This window comes from Pseudophryne corroboree, unplaced genomic scaffold (assembly GCF_028390025.1).
Source record: "Pseudophryne corroboree isolate aPseCor3 unplaced genomic scaffold, aPseCor3.hap2 scaffold_597, whole genome shotgun sequence".
Classification (NCBI taxonomy): Eukaryota; Metazoa; Chordata; class Amphibia; order Anura; family Myobatrachidae; genus Pseudophryne; species Pseudophryne corroboree.
The window spans coordinates 171,684-176,830 of record NW_026970195.1 but is presented as its reverse complement, the minus strand read 5'-3'; positions in this window follow the sequence as shown (position 1 = coordinate 176,830).

The following is a 5,147-nucleotide window of genomic DNA, read 5'->3' as shown; positions in this document are numbered from 1 at the left end:
TGTACCATTGCATTTTTCTCCCAAACGAAGGACACTAGAAAGAAAATTTTAAAGCCTCCTGTTAGGCCATCATCTACACGACATAGCCCTGAATTTTCCAATGCGCAGCTCTTTGCAAAAGAGAGATATTGGCAAGGAAAAGCTGTCTTGTACCTTTGCATTTTTCTCCCAAACGAAGGAAACTAGAAAGAAAATTTTAAAGCCTCCTGTTAGGCCATCTTCTACATGACATAGCCCTGAATTTTCCAATGCGCAGCTCTTTGCAAAAGAGAGATATTGGCAAGGAAAAGCTGTCTTGTACCATTGCATTTTACTCCCAAACGAAGGACACTAGAAAGAAAATTTTAAAGCCTCCTGTTAGGCCATCATCTACACGACATAGCCCTGAATTTTCCAATGCGCAGCTCTTTGCAAAAGAGAGATATTGGCAAGGAAAAGCTGTCTTGTACCTTTGCATTTTTCTCCCAAACGAAGGTCACTAGAAAGAAAATTTTAAAGCCTCCTGTTAGGCCATCATCTACACGACATAGCCCTGAATTTTCCAATGCGTAGCTCTTTGCAAAAGAGAGATATTGGCAAGGAAAAGCTGTCTTGTACCTTTGCATTTTTCTCCCAAACGAAGGACACTAGAGAGAAAATTTTAAAGCCTCCTGTTAGGCCATCATCTACACGACATAGCCCTGAATTTTCCAATGCGCAGCTCTTTGCAAAAGAGAGATATTGGCAAGGAAAAGCTGTCTTGTACCTTTGCATTTTTCTCCCAAACGAAGGTCACTAGAAAGAAAATTTTAAAGCCTCCTGTTAGGCCATCATCTACACGACATAGCCCTGAATTTTCCAATGCGTAGCTCTTTGCAAAAGAGAGATATTGGCAAGGAAAAGCTGTCTTGTACCTTTGCATTTTTCTCCCAAACGAAGGACACTAGAAAGAAAATTTTAAAGCCTCCTGTTAGGCCATCATCTACACGACATAGCCCTGAATTTTCCAATGCGCAGCTCTTTGCAAAAGAGAGATATTGGCAAGGAAAAGCTGTCTTGTACCATTGCATTTTTCTCCCAAACGAAGGAAACTAGAAAGAACATTTTAAAGCCTCCTGTTAGGCCATCATCTACACGACATAGCCCTGAATTTTCCAATGCGCAGCTCTTTGCAAAAGAGAGATATTGGCAAGGAAAAGCTGTCTTGTACCTTTGCATTTTTCTCCCAAACGAAGGTCACTAGAAAGAAAATTTTAAAGCCTCCTGTTAGGCCATCATCTACACGACATAGCCCTGAATTTTCCAATGCGCAGCTCTTTGCAAAAGAGAGACATTGGCAAGGAAAAGCTGTCTTGTACCATTGCATTTTTCTCCCAAACGAAGGACACTAGAAAGAAAATTTTAAAGCCTCCTGTTAGGCCATCATCTACACGACATAGCCCTGAATTTTCCAATGCGCAGCTCTTTGCAAAAGAGAGATATTGGCAAGGAAAAGCTGTCTTGTACCATTGCATTTTTCTCCCAAACGAAGGACACTAGAAAGAACATTTTAAAGCCTCCTGTTAGGCCATCATCTACACGACATAGCCCTGAATTTTCCAATGCGCAGCTCTTTGCAAAAGAGATATATTGACAAGGAAAAGCTGTCTTGTACCATTGCATTTTTCTCCCAAACGAAGGACACTAGAAAGAACATTTTAAAGCCTCCTGTTAGGCCATCATCTACACGACATAGCCCTGAATTTTCCAATGCGCAGCTCTTTGCAATAGAGAGATATTGGCAAGGAAAAGCTGTCTTGTACCATTGCATTTTTCTCCCAAACGAAGGACACTAGAAAGAAAATTTTAAAGCCTCCTGTTAGGCCATCATCTACACGACATAGCCCTGAATTTTCCAATGCGCAGCTCTTTGCAAAAGAGAGATATTGGCAAGGAAAAGCTGTCTTGTACCTTTGCATTTTTCTCCCAAACGAAGGAAACTAGAAAGAAAATTTTAAAGCCTCCTGTTAGGCCATCTTCTACATGACATAGCCCTGAATTTTCCAATGCGCAGCTCTTTGCAAAAGAGAGATATTGGCAAGGAAAAGCTGTCTTGTACCATTGCATTTTTCTCCCAAACGAAGGACACTAGAAAGAAAATTTTAAAGCCTCCTGTTAGGCCATCATCTACACGACATAGCCCTGAATTTTCCAATGCGCAGCTCTTTGCAAAAGAGAGATATTGGCAAGGAAAAGCTGTCTTGTACCTTTGCATTTTTCTCCCAAACGAAGGTCACTAGAAAGAAAATTTTAAAGCCTCCTGTTAGGCCATCATCTACACGACATAGCCCTGAATTTTCCAATGCGTAGCTCTTTGCAAAAGAGAGATATTGGCAAGGAAAAGCTGTCTTGTACCTTTGCATTTTTCTCCCAAACGAAGGACACTAGAAAGAAAATTTTAAAGCCTCCTGTTAGGCCATCATCTACACGACATAGCCCTGAATTTTCCAATGCGCAGCTCTTTGCAAAAGAGAGATATTGGCAAGGAAAAGCTGTCTTGTACCATTGCATTTTTCTCCCAAACGAAGGACACTAGAAAGAAAATTTTAAAGCCTCCTGTTAGGCCATCATCTACACGACATAGCCCTGAATTTTCCAATGCGTAGCTCTTTGCAAAAGAGAGATATTGGCAAGGAAAAGCTGTCTTGTACCTTTGCATTTTTCTCCCAAACGAAGGACACTAGAAAGAAAATTTTAAAGCCTCCTGTTAGGCCATCTTCTACACGACATAGCCCTGAATTTTCCAATGCGCAGCTCTTTGCAAAAGAGAGATATTGGCAAGGAAAAGCTGTCTTGTACCTTTGCATTTTTCTCCCAAACGAAGGTCACTAGAAAGAAAATTTTAAAGCCTCCTGTTAGGCCATCATCTACACGACATAGCCCTGAATTTTCCAATGCGTAGCTCTTTGCAAAAGAGAGATATTGGCAAGGAAAAGCTGTCTTGTACCTTTGCATTTTTCTCCCAAACGAAGGACACTAGAAAGAAAATTTTAAAGCCTCCTGTTAGGCCATCATCTACACGACATAGCCCTGAATTTTCCAATGCGCAGCTCTTTGCAAAAGAGAGATATTGGCAAGGAAAAGCTGTCTTGTACCATTGCATTTTTCTCCCAAACGAAGGAAACTAGAAAGAACATTTTAAAGCCTCCTGTTAGGCCATCATCTACACGACATAGCCCTGAATTTTCCAATGCGCAGCTCTTTGCAAAAGAGAGATATTGGCAAGGAAAAGCTGTCTTGTACCTTTGCATTTTTCTCCCAAACGAAGGTCACTAGAAAGAAAATTTTAAAGCCTCCTGTTAGGCCATCATCTACACGACATAGCCCTGAATTTTCCAATGCGCAGCTCTTTGCAAAAGAGAGACATTGGCAAGGAAAAGCTGTCTTGTACCATTGCATTTTTCTCCCAAACGAAGGACACTAGAAAGAAAATTTTAAAGCCTCCTGTTAGGCCATCATCTACACGACATAGCCCTGAATTTTCCAATGCGCAGCTCTTTGCAAAAGAGAGATATTGGCAAGGAAAAGCTGTCTTGTACCATTGCATTTTTCTCCCAAACGAAGGACACTAGAAAGAACATTTTAAAGCCTCCTGTTAGGCCATCATCTACACGACATAGCCCTGAATTTTCCAATGCGCAGCTCTTTGCAAAAGAGATATATTGGCAAGGAAAAGCTGTCTTGTACCATTGCATTTTTCTCCCAAACGAAGGACACTAGAAAGAACATTTTAAAGCCTCCTGTTAGGCCATCATCTACACGACATAGCCCTGAATTTTCCAATGCGCAGCTCTTTGCAATAGAGAGATATTGGCAAGGAAAAGCTGTCTTGTACCATTGCATTTTTCTCCCAAACGAAGGACACTAGAAAGAAAATTTTAAAGCCTCCTGTTAGGCCATCATCTACACGACATAGCCCTGAATTTTCCAATGCGCAGCTCTTTGCAAAAGAGAGATATTGGCAAGGAAAAGCTGTCTTGTACCTTTGCATTTTTCTCCCAAACGAAGGAAACTAGAAAGAAAAATTTAAAGCCTCCTGTTAGGCCATCATCTACACGACATAGCCCTGAATTTTCCAATGCGCAGCTCTTTGCAAAAGAGAGATATTGGCAAGGAAAAGCTGTCTTGTACCATTGCATTTTTCTCCCAAACGAAGGACACTAGAAAGAAAATTTTAAAGCCTCCTGTTAGGCCATCATCTACACGACATAGCCCTGAATTTTCCAATGCGCAGCTCTTTGCAAAAGAGAGATATTGGCAAGGAAAAGCTGTCTTGTACCATTGCATTTTTCTCCCAAACGAAGGACACTAGAAAGAACATTTTAAAGCCTCCTGTTAGGCCATCATCTACACGACATAGCCCTGAATTTTCCAATGCGCAGCTCTTTGCAAAAGAGAGATATTGGCAAGGAAAAGCTGTCTTGTACCATTGCATTTTTCTCCCAAACGAAGGACACTAGAAAGAACATTTTAAAGCCTCCTGTTAGGCCATCATCTACACGACATAGCCCTGAATTTTCCAATGCGCAGCTCTTTGCAATAGAGAGATATTGGCAAGGAAAAGCTGTCTTGTACCATTGCATTTTTCTCCCAAACGAAGGACACTAGAAAGAAAATTTTAAAGCCTCCTGTTAGGCCATCATCTACACGACATAGCCCTGAATTTTCCAATGCGCAGCTCTTTGCAAAAGAGAGATATTGGCAAGGAAAAGCTGTCTTGTACCTTTGCATTTTTCTCCCAAACGAAGGAAACTAGAAAGAAAATTTTAAAGCCTCCTGTTAGGCCATCATCTACACGACATAGCCCTGAATCTTCCAATGCGCAGCTCTTTGCAAAAGAGAGATATTGGCAAGGAAAAGCTGTCTTGTACCATTGCATTTTTCTCCCAAACGAAGGACACTAGAAAGAAAATTTTAAAGCCTCCTGTTAGGCCATCATCTACACGACATAGCCCTGAATTTTCCAATGCGTAGCTCTTTGCAAAAGAGAGATATTGGCAAGGAAAAGCTGTCTTGTACCTTTGCATTTTTCTCCCAAACGAAGGACGCTAGAAAGAAAATTTTAAAGCCTCCTGTTAGGCCATCATCTACACGACATAGCCCTGAATTTTCCAATGCGCAGCTCTTTG